Source organism: Dromaius novaehollandiae, chromosome 3, assembly GCF_036370855.1.
Source record: "Dromaius novaehollandiae isolate bDroNov1 chromosome 3, bDroNov1.hap1, whole genome shotgun sequence".
In the NCBI taxonomy this organism is placed as follows: domain Eukaryota; kingdom Metazoa; phylum Chordata; class Aves; order Casuariiformes; family Dromaiidae; genus Dromaius; species Dromaius novaehollandiae.
The window spans coordinates 108,395,387-108,410,046 of record NC_088100.1 but is presented as its reverse complement, the minus strand read 5'-3'; the positions used below and the strand labels follow the sequence as shown (position 1 = coordinate 108,410,046).

At 44.6% G+C, this 14,660-nt stretch overlaps 1 protein-coding gene across 4 annotated transcripts in view; it reads left to right on the top strand.

Moving 5' to 3' along the window:
- Positions 1 to 14,660, top strand: part of SPTBN1 (spectrin beta, non-erythrocytic 1) — a 143,678-nt gene that overhangs the window by 14,809 nt on the left and 114,209 nt on the right. The window contains exon 1 of one of the 4 annotated variants that reach the window (XM_026108121.2): positions 5,774 to 5,865. The exons of the other annotated variants lie outside the window; for them this stretch is intronic. The gene's annotated coding sequence lies outside the window, so the exon portion shown is untranslated. Of the gene's footprint in view, positions 1 to 5,773; positions 5,866 to 14,660 lie in introns of those variants that run through there. 4 annotated transcript variants of the gene reach the window in all.

Sequence of the window (14,660 nt, the reverse complement as noted above, 5' to 3'; positions counted from 1 at the left end):
TTAGATATTAGCCCTTCTCTGCAACAGTTGAAGTAGCTGCGTAAAGAGAAATTCCTTCATTAGTCTTACCAGAGAATTTAAGTATTCAGCATGTTATAATTTCACTCCCAAGGCTGAAGCTATGTAGGAGGTGAACTCGGGCTTCTTGACCCCTGTTTCTTCAACTTCAGTTGTTGTTGCTGAGTGAAGAGTACAAGTGGGTGGGAGAAGGAAAATAGCAGGAAATGCATCAAAGGAAGGTGAAGAAGATCTAAAATCAAATGGGGGAAGTTAACACACCAGAAGGAACATGGAAGAAAGAGATAAATTTGAAATAGAAAACTCCACTGGCAGGGTCTTATAAAGACAAGACTCTGATCTTGATTTTGGTACGAATGGATGCAAAACAGTGACTTGAGGTAGCAGGCAGTGCAGCGTACTGTTCAGCTGGCAGAGAGGATAGGACCTGCCTCTCCCTGCTGGAGGTTGTGGGTTCAGCCCTGTGTGGTTATGGCAGGAGGATTGAAAATTGCAGCAAACCACTAATTGCTTTTTGGGAGGCCACTTACAAGCGTGGGTGCAATCTGCATGACTGTACTTGGTGGGAACATGCAGGGCTTGGCCAGTCCAAATGTGTGCACTGAGCACTGATATCCTCATCTATATGCTGTGAGAATGCACAAATGAAAGGTGAGTGTATAATTTTTTCCCCAATGTTGTTGTACATCAACTAACCTTAAATTTAATAATGAAGATACCCTTTCAGCAAAATGCTTTCCTTAAATTTGTCACCAACAAAAGTAGTATTGGAAAAGAGGTTTCCTCTAGGGTAAAATAAAAGACAAGCAAACAGGAATGACCATTGTGTACTTCATGAAAAAAAATGCACTTGTTATGTGGCTTGACGATCATCTTAGTGACATTATGAGGCAAGGAAGGAAACCAAACAATGCACACCTTTTATCATGGAAATGCAGTCTAGAAGGGCTTTCAACAAACACTGTTTAGCCAAAATGAGTCATTGGATTGTCATCTGCTGTAAAAGAAAATCTAATTTGTCCATATAATCCTGTTGGGCCAGGTGAGTGATAGGACTAATGTTCTTCTAATTGCCTTTGAACTTCAAAGTGAAAAAGAGATTCTTTCTTCTATTCTGTTTTCTAGCCTGACTTTTGTGGGTAAGGAGGACACCAGCAGTAATGCTTCATTTATCAACTGAACTTCAGAATAAACCAGTTGGAAACCAGTCTCTCAGTCAGGCTGGTTTATTTGCATCATTAACTGCAGTCCTCCTAGAAAAGAGAACTGAAGGAGGATATCGCCCAGCAGTCCCAAGCTGAGCGATGACCGGCCAGGGCACTTGCTGTGCATTTCCCTGCTGTGTCTCCAAAGGGCTTCGCTGGCATGCTGGCCATTCCTGCTCTTTTCTGGAGGAGGGAAACCGAGGCAGAGAGGCCGATGGGTGGCAGCATGGCTGGGAATCAGGCCCCTGGGTGTCGGGGTGGTGGCAGCAGTGCCGGGGTGCCCTGTGACTGTTGCAGGAGCTTGAGCAGCTCTGGCGTTGGCGCCGCCTCCTGGAGGTGACCCCAGAAAGGGAAGGTCCCTCCGTGCTCTCCTGCCCATCCCAGTACCAGCCCACCCTGCTCTGGTGACAGCCTTGAAATCACAAAACCCGCTCTCCAGCCAAAATAAAAACTCAAAGCATGCAGAGGTGGAGGGTCCTGATCACACTGAATTTCAGTCACAGATGAAATGGCAGGAAAAAACATGCTGTTCTGAGCAGAGGAGTTGTAATGGCAGGTTGTACACCCAGCCTGCATAGGGTGGTCCTGGTTTACAGTGACCTTTGGTTGTTATCGTGACATACCATGACATGCTTTTCACTCTAATTCAGCATCTCTAAATTAGCCAGTGATTTTTCTCTTGACCAGATCACCTGCTGATGTCAGCGGAGCCAGTATTACTTAAGCATGTCTGTTTGCGTTAGCTGAGATCCCTCGGGTCCAATGCTTTTGGCTATGTTCATGCTAAAGGTAGTTTTCTTGGCTTGAATATATACAGAAATGAATTTTTGTCATTAGTTGTCCTGCCTTTACTAATCAAGGCAGAATTGAGTAGCTTGGCTATGGAAGGTAGTGCTAATGTCTGTAGAATATATGTCCATAGTTTGTATCCAGTATGTTGGGCAAAACAAAGAACCAACCTGTAAACCATCGGTATCACCTCATAGTATTTTTACTTGAGTCCTACTAAGTGTTTTAAATACAATATTGTTAACATACCTTTAATGCCAGCTTAGTGCTTGCTTGGGTAAGCAGTTTTTAGTACATAAAAGTAAAAATTTCTGCAATAGCTTGAAAGGCCTGGTCTTAAATGCTCATTTTTCATTGACTAATTATTTAGAAACATAAATCAGATCTTGGGAGACCTCTTTTAGAATCGGCTCCCATTTCTCCTTTCCTGAGCAATAATTCAATTATAGTGAGAAAAACAGTCTAAGTAAGCGATTGGGCAAGGGTATGTGCTCTGTAACCAAAGGACTCCCCGTAAATACTGGACCTGCTCTGCAACACCTTGTGAACAGGTCCGCTGTGCTCATCAGAGGTTCTGCTGCGTTTAAACCAAAGCCTCTGCCTGGGCTCCTGTACAACGTGTGCTGTCGCGCATGTTCGACTGTGTCCTGGCTTCTAACCTATTTTTCTGGCTTGCGATTTTTTCTTATTGCAGTTGGCATCATTACCTCAAAATGTCCTTGTTAAGGGCATTTTGCTAGGGCATTTGGTCACTCTGAAATGGCCTGATTTGTTGTCTGGAAGTACATGTGCTGGTAAAATATCAGCGTACTCAATGCAGCCTAAACGCTAGGGCGGGCTGACACTCGACAGGCTAACTGAAAGATAAATTTCAAAAGTGCAAAAAGTCTCCTTTACACCAAATAACTTAGTTCTTGTGACTGCAACAGATTTGACATTTTAGAATAGCTTAAAATCGAGGCTGGCTTTGTAAAGGCGAGCAAAAAATGAAAAGGACCTAAATAAGAATGCTGATACTTTTTCTGGAAAAAATAGTATAGATGTTAGGCTCAGGGCTGGCTGTAGGCGGTAGGGTTAATCTGTGGATCCCTTGTCCTCAACTTGCTCATGAACCGCTTTTGATGAAATCAGTAGCAGATTCAGGTGGGAGGAAGGACGGGGAGCTATGCTGCATGAAGGAAAATCTGCACAAGCATCAGTCCCAAGCTGTAATGATTTAAGCATCACTAAATTTTGCTGCTTCATAACCTGTTTTCCTCAATTTTCACATGGGTATTTGAAGGCAAGGAGGGAGCTCTATTTGCCTGTCCTTATGTTTGGCTGTCAGAGCAAAGACATGAGGGTTATGCTGAGAGAAAGTCCGGCTGCCGGCGCGTGGAGGAGGCAGCCTGCCCGCGTCCTGGGTAGCGCAGGCAGCCTGGCAGGGCCGCGGGAGTGGGGAGCCCCGGCTTGCAGCGCCCACTCCCTGGCCGGGGCCCCGGTTGCCCTGCGCGGCCTGGGCCAGCGGGACCGACGCGTGCTCAGGCGCCGTGGGAGTTTTTGGGGTCTGATGGTGTAAAAATCAGGCTTCTGGTACGGTGCTGGGGGTGAGAAAGTTACTCTTGGCACTGTTTTGCCTCTAATGAGGCGCACGGAGAGTTACAGAAATTGTGACTTTTGGGGGTAAAAGCATTACTTGGTTTGATACTTTCTGCTGCTGCTACTGCTAACCAAAGTGCTGGCGACGGGGCTAATCTTTAACGCCTCGGATGGACCGTTTAAGTAATTTGCCGTTTCTGCTCCTGTGCTCTGTGCACAGTAGCGGCACAGTCTCGCTAGCGCTGCCTGGTCCCCAGCGGCTCTGTGTGCTGCCAATTTGGGTGGTGCGCGTGGGTTGGAGGGGGGACCCGGTGTCTGGCAAGTGCACCTTCCCTTAACAAGAACAAGTTGGAGACAGAGCTCTTCCAGCACTCAAAATGGCAAAAATCAATAGAGAGAAGTTTCACACTAGCAGTGAAGTAAAATGAAAGCTTAAATACCACTTTACCCAAATGTGCTGCCTGTTGCCTTGTTTGCTTATTAACTCAAGTAATTGACTCTCGGTTTGGAGAATTAATGGTGGCTTGGTGGCTGGCTTGCTTTTTTTGTTTTAACCGGTAACTTGGCCACAGTTGGATTACTCCAGGCTGACACCTGTGAGAGCTCAGGCCCTCCCCTCCTGCTAGTTTGGCCAGGAGCAGGTATCATTGCCTCCTTTTTTGGAGGTGGGAGGAGATCGTGACTAAAGACTCCGTTTTGTCCCGTGAAATGGCAGTGCTGTTATCTAGCCGGATGCGTCTCAGAGCTGGCAGCCGCCGGGCCGCAGAGAGCTCTCGCCAACGTCTGGGGCGCTCCCTAATTCCCTCCTCTCCCTGGGCTGCCCGCACGCCGGGACCACGGCCCTGCGCTCGCTGGCGCCGGCCTTGGCCACTTTGGAGAAGCACCGTGCTCGGCTGCGTCTAGTGCTATCGCTTGACGTTACTGCTCCCTTAATGCAACAACTTCATCCAGGTATGAGCGTGCTTGTAGCTGCGCCAGTGCTGAACGTGGCCGCGGATATTTGCCGGAGGCGCCAGAAATGCTTATTCTAAGGCTTCAGGGAAACGGCCTGTTTTAAATCAGTGTCTGCGCTCAGTGTTTCTGTTGCTGCCGTATGTATCAGCTCCCAGTGTTAACTTGGGATCAGATAGTCCCCAGAAATGAGATAGCGGCTTTGAGTTTCACCCCTTCCTGTATTTCCTGCAATAACATCTTTTAATCTAGTGCTTCGCCAGGGTCCTGAGAGAATCAGATAGCGGCTGCTGGCGAAGTGAGAAAGCGAAGCACGGAGAGCTGCTGTACTGGGTGCCTTCTGTTTTGAGGTTGCTTTCAGCAACTTTCACGAATGCAGAGTTTTTATTTTAAATCAGGGTTTCTGTTCACCTTTCTGTTAATTTCCCGTTCTTTACTGCATAAATTCACAGGCTGCAAATAGATTCTGGGACAGCATAGCACTAGTATTCATGCTCTTCATATCCGTTTTATATTGAGATACGTTGTGACAGTGCAACAGAATTAAGTTTGCAAAATAGTCCCTATTTTGTTGTAGAGAACGTATGATTATTTTGAATGGTATGAAGTTTTAATAAGCATTAAATCTTTGTAGAATACCTAGCATAACTCTTCTGTGCCCTTGCAATTCATAAGTAATTCAGCCATGTCAAAGTCCAGCAAACACAAATCCCCTTTATACCATACAGTACCATCTGTCTAATCTATCTGTGTCAAATATGGCTTGTTTGGGTCTGTCCTGCTGCAGTCTGTTCCAGATGGATTAAATTAAAATTTCTGATCACTGAATATTTTTCTTTTGATGTTTGTGACTTACATAATAGATACATTTTTGTTGCTAGTTTTGTAACGTGTATTTGGTAAACAACAACGTGGTAGTCAGCACAAATGTCTTTTTATCCTGGTTGACCAGAATGTGTTTTACAATCGCAGCACCTTTTTAGCAGTAACTAAGTGTAGCGTTCCTGTGAAACATCTCAATGAAGGGACTGTACTTCAGGCGGTTGCAGGGTAACAAGCATGAAAATGGATAGCGTAGATTCATCTATTGCCTAGAGCTTGTTTTCTGTTGATCCACTGCTAACCTGGAAAGGCTCCGCTCTGTTTGCCTGCAACTTGCATAAGTTCTGTGGAATGTCAGAAACGAATATTTGAAAGAATTTACTGTTTCATTTCTATTTCATCTTTGCCAGTCTCTGTAAGCTGTAAGCAGTCCCTTCCAAATGCTGGAGGAGCGCGAGTAATGGCACTGCAGTACGACAAAAATAAACTCTGAATTTTGCAGGTAACCTTTTCTTTTGATATCCTTCCAAAAACAAAATGATGCAGTGAAATATATCCTTGCGGATTACAAAGGATGCTAATGTGGCTGTTGTGCTGCTGGCAGCTCCTGCTTGAGTGCAGGAGGCTCCAGATCATGCAACACCAGCTCTGTGTGCTCGGGGCACTGACATTCGCTTGCATAAATACCGTGCTGTAGCAGAGTGTCACGACTTGTAGCTACCTCCATCTTCTGCGTGTAGATTTGTCTGGCTCATAGGCAGAGAACAGTGAAATTTTCAGGATTTGGAAGTGCTGTGGCTGCTGAGGGCTCTTTAGGGGCGAAGGGGGCTTCCACCCCCCCGCCCAGCCCCATGGGGCTGCAGCATGACTCGCGCACCTACGTGGCTCCCACGTGGTGCTGGCAGACTGTCAGCTTTGCACCCCGGCTCTGCCCCTCCTGCCCCACGTCTGCAGTGCCTACAAGTGTCTGCACAGCCAGCCGCCATTTCGGTGCATGCCAGCTCCCTCCTACGGCTTGGGAGCTTGAGTTTTCTCTCCGGGGCTGCTATTAAAGGCAGCGTAGATACAGCCTGTCTGTGTTCATCATTACCCTCGCGAGAGAACCAGATTGCAGAGTTTTTCCTGAGATGCCTGTTTGGAAAAAGAAGCCAGGGACAATCTAAAAATTCTGCATTTTTACGTATTCAGTCCCATTACAGCACTCGGCCTCTCATCGCCTTCCTCCTAGCCTCAGTTTAAAAAAAAAAAAAAAAAAAAAAAAAGAATTACCTTCACTTGCATGTGCTTCATGCAGAGAGATTCCTGCTCCTAAGCGAGAGAGCGACTGCTGAGCCTGATGTACAACACCGCACCCAAGAGAAAGCAACCTCCAGCCATTCAGGCATTAAAATGGCTGAATCGCTGCGTGGTGAGATACTGTGTTAAGATGGAGTCAACCAAACAGATCATTCCAGAAATAAGTGGGGGCAATTTTGCTGTCACTGTTGAAATTACGAAGCCTCTTTCAGTATGTTGCATTGCCGTGAGGTCATCGCTAAAAAAGAGGTTTTATATGAAAATGCCACCTTCAGTGCATCACTCCATCCTGCCACAATACCAAGTGTTGCACAAACAGAAACTCACAGCAGCATCCTTGGGAAAAGGAAGGGCTAAGCCATGATCAGTTGATCAGATGATGATGATGTCTATTTTAACCCCTTGGTATCTTCCCAGCACGTGGTTTTTAATGGAGAGCGTAATAATAAAAAAGCTAGCATAGTGTAATCCTGAGGCTTATATTAAAGCTTCTTACCAGTGGATCGTGCATTTCAAAACAGTCTGAATATTCACTTTGGAAGATGTACTGTTCCAGACATTTTCTGGTTTTACTATCCTGAATAAGGTTGCTTTAATTACTGCTGACCTGATTTAAATATGGGCTTCACTGATTTCATTTAAAATATTGATTGCGATGATCGTTGGTGATGTTTCTGTTTTATTCCTGTAACAGCTGCTCTCCTCACTCAGCGTTTAAATCTCACTTTTTCCATGATGCCCGGAGAAAGAGGTCTTTAACATATGTGCTGGGAGCAGAAGGGATTTTTACCCGCTTCAGGATCTGGGGATGCGTCCTGTTCGTTCCCTGCCTGTCGGTCGTTTGGGTTGTACGCTGTCAGGGAGGGGGGTGCTCGGTTGTACCGGGGCTGCAGCACGCTGAGCACGCTTTCCACCTCACCTGGGGACCGGGTGGCCCCATTGCTGCCTTGCTGCACGTTTGTTTGCCATGTGCGGACCGCAGGTGGCTGTGCCAGGGGAAGATAAATTGCATGGCTTCTTAGAAGGGTCTAAAACTCCGAATCTCTAACAAACGTATAGGTTGCCTGATAACTTTACGCAGGTTCTGTCTGCAGACCAGGCATGTGGAAGTTGCCCTGTATCTGAGATTGTTTGGCAGCGCAGTCGTGGGCTGCCTGCCTTCCCCTCCACAGCACGCTGCCCCAACAGGTGCGTGGCCATGGAGAAAACGGGGTTTGGGGCTCTTGGAGAGGCATGGGAAGGTTGCGAGCAGCAACGGCCGGCGCTGCTGCGGGGCAGGGGGAGCCTTGGGGTGTCTTGCACTTTCACTGATGAGCTGTTACACGGCGCTTTTTATAATGAGGAGAGTTGGGTTTTTTTTCCAAATGCATGCAAGCTACAAGTTTAGCAGGAAAACACAGCTGGCTGGGTAACGGGGAGAGTTAGAACATTTGGTCACAATTAATTGATCCATTTTAAAGATGTCAAATGGCAGCGAACGTTATTTGAAGCAAGCGCCAGGGCAGTACTCTCAGATTTATTTCTAGTAGGAGTAAAAGAACTAGTTCCACTGCTTTTAAAGCTGCAAACCCAATGGCCATTTTGAAATTCCTCAAAAAGGAAGACTCTTCTACTTGTTTGTTTGTTTTTCTTCTCTGCACTCTTTTTGGCAATGCTTTTAAATTTTCCTTGAAAAGTGAAACAATGCTCAGGATTTCCCTATGGAAATAATGCTTTTAGAGCCTGAAAAGACCGCGGAGAGAGCATTCGCCTCTTGAGGTTTTTCTTCACCCAAGATGGCTGTCTAGAGTGATGTGTAGGAGAAAGAAAAAGCAAGAAGATCTGGAGAGCTGCCAGGCAGTTAAAAGGGACTGCGTAGTAAACAGTCATTAGGTGGAAAATGATCAGGCTTAGCACTTCTTGAATTGCTAGAGGGCTGCATGTTCATATTTTTACTGTAGATCTGCAGGTGTAAGTCTTAAATATCTCAGAAATTTAGCTTTTACTTTTAAAATACAGCAAAGGTTCTACCACTTGTGTGCAGCCTTTCCTTTCTGACCATATTACCCTGCCATATGCAAAAACACCTGCCATTATTATTTTCTTAAAAATCAGTGTAGTCCAGAGACTGGTGCTTGATTTTAATTGGGGTGGGGAAGTAATTCTCTTTGGGAAGTTCAGAAAATTGCATTTGAAATGTCAAATTCTATACTCAGGTATGTCTTGGGTGGCAAAGTGAGTTACTACCCACGTTATTTCAGCGAGGTATAGCTATTTTAAATTTGGTATGTGATAAGTCAACTTGGTGGAGTGGTCTGTACTCTGAAAATATTGCACTGGGTCAGACTTGTTTCTGCCTTGTGACTAGCCAGATTCTGCATCTCCCTGCTGATATCTCCGGGATCTTTATCAGGGTTGAGACTTAGTACACGTTCTTTTTTTCTTTTATTTTTTTTTTCTTCCCCCTCTTACCATTAAATCAAGAAAATTGCATCCTGGTTGTCTTTTTCTGGATAGATCCTAACCTAATCAACAAGAAATATGCTGGAGTTCGTTCTTTGTTCTTCAGTTGATCTCCTCCATCTCAAGGCAGTCAAGGAATGAAATTTGGTTTGTCTTGGCTGAGCATGCTGTGCAGTCCACAAGCCGGCCGTAGCTTGTTCTTTTTAAATCAGTTTTTATTCCTTTTGCAGATATGGTAAATATGACAATATTGGCATAAGGACTAATCTATTTTATATCCAAGACAGGCGATCAGTGGCAAGTGATGGGTGTCTCAGTTGCTTTCTACCTGGGAGTCACTTCATGTGTTTCCGTAATACAAGACAATCGGAGGCCCTTCCATTTTTCTGAGATTCAGGAAGAGGTGGAGGGTTTCCATAGCAAGCTCTGAATGCAGGGAGAATGGATGAAGAAACCAGAACTACAGTGAAGCTCAACACTACTAGCCATAAAGACAATACAGCATTTTTGTCCTTCTAGGAGGCAGGTGTTTGGATTCAGATCTGATATTAAAAACAAAAATACCCTTGCTGATAAATTCAGAGTAATTCTACTTTCATGCTTTAGGTTGGAATTTGGTGCAGACTTGAGGGTCTGTGCAGAGACAGGGAAAACAGCACCTTTTCTCTACAGTCCCTGAGCTCTGTAGTAAAGCAACAAAACATTAAACTGCTTATACGCTGGAAAGGATCAACAAATCAGATTGAACTGGCTGCTGATTTCAAGCCATTGGTCCAACTGTTGGAAACAGAAGAAGGCAGCTTATCAGAAACTATTCAAGGAATGGAGTCAGTTTGTAGTAGATGTGTTTCCTCACTTCATTTATTTACAACAAAAAGGTGGTTGTTTTTTGAAGCAACAAATACTGGCTTTTCATTCATGGCAAAATTTTTCATGATGTAAAATGGAACTTTTCTGTCCTTCTTGTCATTTCTTAACCTTCCTTTTGGACATCTGAATCCCCTAGGGTTGAAAAGAAAGTTGGGCAGAAGCCACCAATGTCCTCTGTCTCTTTCTAAAGGTTCGGTTTAGAGATGGTGGGTGTACGTGACATGGGGGCATCTATCACACCAGCCAGCTGGAGAAAGGAGTGTAAATAGAGAAAATCTTACTTTTTTTGAACCAAAAGGACAACTGTGACTGATGAGGTCTGTTTCAGAGTCGTGGGAGATGCAGGGAAAAGTCTCAGTAGACCTATCTCTGGCCCTCCAAAATTTACCAGATCTGCTTTTCTCAGATGGGAATTGGATGTCTAAATCTGTAATGAGGCCACAGCCTTCATGCAATCTGGGTTGTGTAAGCCACATCATCGGAGAGGATGAAATCATTTTTCAGGAAGAGTTTATCGGCAGCTGTGGACTGTGGGAAAGGTGAAAGGAAATGTCAGGTTATCCTGCAAAGCCACTCTGCGCTTAGGGCAAGGAAGGGGAGGGGAGGGAGCTGCTTGCTTCTTGGCTGACAGTGCCAGAGCAGAAATGTCAGCGCTCACATGCATTGGTTTGCAGAGATTACTGTCACCTTTCTTGTGATTTATCTTCTTCCATAAATTCTTGCAAAGTATCCATGTGAACTTACCTTGTTATGCTGCTTTATAATGCATGGAAAGAAAAGCTCTCATGACGTAATTTGAAATGGCAAAACCATTATACATCAGTTACGAAAAATGCTGGTGACTTTCTTCTATTTTTATTTTCATATTATTTTTCAGATTTCAAATATTTTGTAGAAAAAATGTAACGGACCAAGGTTTAGAAATCAGGCTAGGACTGGGTTACTTTTGTAGGCGGCTTAACCTGAATGTTATTGGCCTCACTGAAGTTTGGCCATCTGCACGAAGACTGGAAAAGTAATAGTCCCCAAAGACACTGAGCAAGCGTTGTCCACAAATAAACAGAAAAAGATGGTGAAAATGATGAGGTATTAAACTGGCACAGTGTCTTTAGGATGATAAGATATTTTATCCTGCGCTCTAAACGCACGGGTGTGGGGGGATGTGTTAGGTTTGGTGTCTGGGGAAAGGGGAATTGGGTAGGGATGAAATGGTATGACTCTGATTGCTTTCAGAAGGTGCCAGATCACGAAAACAATAGCGAAGCTCTTATTTAAATACGAAACGAGTATGAAGTGGCATATACTGAACTAATAAAAGAGATTGTTGCTGAGAGGAAGCAAGCGGAGTTCAAAAGTTATTTGTTTTTGGAAGAGAAATTCTAGAATATTCTTCAAGGATAGCATGCATAGTTATCTTATTAAAAACTCAGAGAGCAAACAGGTGATAGAAACAATATGTAAGATACCGTCCAGTGGATAGAGCTTCATAAATCTTTAACATCTGTACCCAATTATGTAGCCTCTATGGAATCTTTTTTTTTTCCTGTAGTGCACATTTCTCACTATGAACTAATAGTACATAATAATAAAATCTTGGGTGTTTGCCAGCACAAACAGGGTTTTGGCTAACTTTTAGAGTGTTTGTGGAAGTAGAAAAGCAATGCAGCTGTTGGCTTGGGTTCTTGCCAGCTGCAGATCTATTTCCCAGACAAAAAACTGAAATCAGAATGAAGTAATAATCAGTTATTTTGCATATCGTTGCTTTATGCCATTTTTTCTTCGGTTTCTGATGCTGCCTGCTGTGACTCCACAGGATTTGTAGGCAGGTACTGTGCTTTGAGCCTGGTTCGCCCACGGGAACTGCCTAATGGCAAAAGAAATGAGGTGTATTTGCTTGTGGCTTTTCCCAAGCGCTTCACAAGATCCATTTTGAGGTCTGCAAAAATACTTTGTAAAATCGTGTTGTTTTGCTGCGAGTTCGATGCAAAGAACCGTAAAGCTCTTGGACCAAATTATTATGGTTTTGGTTTTTTTGTTTTTTTTGTTTTTTTTGTTTTTGTTGCCTCAAACTGATTTCCGTTTGGTCTGTATACAGGGGCTGGGAAAACCTCTGTATCTAAATGAAGCAGTATTTGCCTGTTGCCAGAGGCTGTTTGCAACCAAGTGCCAATGACAAGAGTTGGATATTTTAAAAGATCTACGCATCCTCGTTTGGTTTATTTCCCTGCTTTACTAAGTGTATTTGGGAAGGTGGGTGACACGCAGCTGAAGGTGCTATCGGAGCAGCCTCGGAGAAGAGCAGCCTTGGCCGCAGGGGCTTTGTGGGGGGCTGGGGCGCGTGGCCGCAGGCCAGGCTGGGGCTGGGGCGCGGGAGGCGGTGCTGTGTGCCGTGCTGAGGTGCCCTGGGGCCCGCGGGGGCGGTGCTGGCCAGGACAGGCTGGGCGTGGGGTGCAGTGTCCCGCGGCCGGGGGCTCATGCTTGCAGGGAGCAGTGCCTGGGAGTGTGTGGCGAAGGCTGTGGCCAAACCTTTTTGTGACCAAAAGTGGATGGTGGTGTTGGAGGCTCCCAAGATGTTTTGAATCAAGCTTTGTTGTTTTGATTTGGTGCAGCTCGGTCGCTTTTTTTTTTAAAAAAATGTTATTTATTAGACTTTTGTTATGCTACTCGCAAGTACAAGTAATACTGAGGTTTTTGGGAAACGTATTGCGGTCCTTTAAAGCCAGCTGAGAGTACTTAGATGACTGTAAGAGTTTTAGCCCTTTTCACAGAAAGCGCAGAAGAGTACAAGACAATACTCTAAATGTTAGGCCTGCCACATTGGAAAGAGTCATCACCATATTGCATATAAAACGATAAGTATCTCTATCTTGAATAAAGCAGCATGTAAGGATGAACCAGAACACCTACAAAAAGAAGGCTTAACTGTAGTTAAAACATCAAAGAACCAAAATGATGACCCAGGTTATTTAAGATGTAGTTTTTCTGGACTATTGCTCCACATCCATCATCTTGTTTCCCAGGGTTTTGAATTCTGTCGTGCGTGCGTTTTCCTCCCAGGATGCATCTCAAATTGTTTGGTCATAAATGCCCCGAATAACAAATTGACTTAATTTAGATGACATTAAGGCTCCTTAACCCATTTCAAAGGGAAGAGATGCACTGGAGACCTACAGGCATGCATTTAAATTAAGGCAATAATGATATATATTTCTTTTCCTTGCCTGAAAACTCCTGACTATCTTATCTATGCATCAGATGAAAGTTTAAGGGGAAAGGTTTCTGTTAGTCTTGTCGGGAGTTGGCCAAAAAAATGTGAAGAATGTAGAAAGGAATTAACAGCTGGTGTCCATTTAAAGCTTCAGTGTGGGCAAGCGCAGGCGGTATGCTTAGCTTTACCTGTTATCTTCCTCTAGTTAGTACCCACTAAGCCATTAAAGGTTAGTTTAGAAGTGAGGAGACCAGTTTGGATGTGGTGCTCTTAATTCTTCCATCAAGAGACTAGTGAGTGGATGATGGGTGTCTCGTTTCCCCTGCGGAGGATAAAACGGATTTCTTCCTCATTTTGAGCCAGTCGCCCAAGCTCTGTTTGGTTCCTTGCATTAGAAATCTTATTGGCCTGGTAGGGTTATGCCGTACCTGGTTTAACTTGGTGTTTTACTTGTACGACTCCTGATGTTTTCATCTTTAACTGGGGAAGGATCATTTTTCAAATAGCTTTCAGCCGTGTTTCTGCTTTGGCATGGTCAAAAATGTGCGTGTGCACAAAGAGGACCTCATCTTTTGGAGGGGAAATGACTGCAGAGTTTGGAAATGGAGTCCTGTGCTCAGTGCTGCGACAGCTGCAGGCGTCAGGTTTGTGCTCGCTGGAGCTTTGTGTGCACAGATCAATGCTTGCGAGGGCGAGATATATGCCCGTGAAAACCTGAGACCGCTGAAGCGGAGATGTGCGTGTTGTCTGGATGTGCCCTTGTCTAAGGCCTTGCTGGGGCACCTGTCATCCCAGTCTGTTAGTGCCGAAAACTGTAGGCTCTTTGTAGAGAGACAAAAAAAAATCGTCAACTCAGAGAGAAATACCTTAAAGATTATACAGTACTCTGGTTATTTCCTAGCTGAGAGGGGCAGAGGAGGGAGGGCACTTTGCTGGCTTCACATGCAAATCTGCTGAGAACGTGCCATTTCTTTTCAGCTCATCTGCGATGGGTGCACTGACCACATCGCATTGAAACATTGCAGTTTATGGTAATTTGCAGAAAAAAAATTTAAAATGGATGCTTTCAGTTAGGGGCTTTCCTCAGTTCACTTTCCAACCAGTTTTGAATTAAAAGAAAGGCAGTTTTGTTCTGGTATTCCCTAAACAACAATTGACTCCTGCCTTGACGTAATCTCACTAAAGTAAAAGTTGCCCTGCTCTGTTAGTGACTCTGTTTTTATTTTCATTAAGGAACTAGCAGCTAGAAACCATATGGTCCCTATAACGTACTCCAGTGCTGGACGAAGTTAGGCCAAAGAGAAGCAGAGCTTTGCATGATCTTGGCTGTGACTTGGGTTTCTACATCTGAAGGAAATACTCATCCTGGAGCTGTCTTTGATGAGGCTCCTCTGAGACCCCTGCACCGTCCAAAAATGAATTCTTTGCTAGGCCTTCCTCATCCCGACCTTGCTGTGCTGCTTAAGGATCTCAGGTTAAAG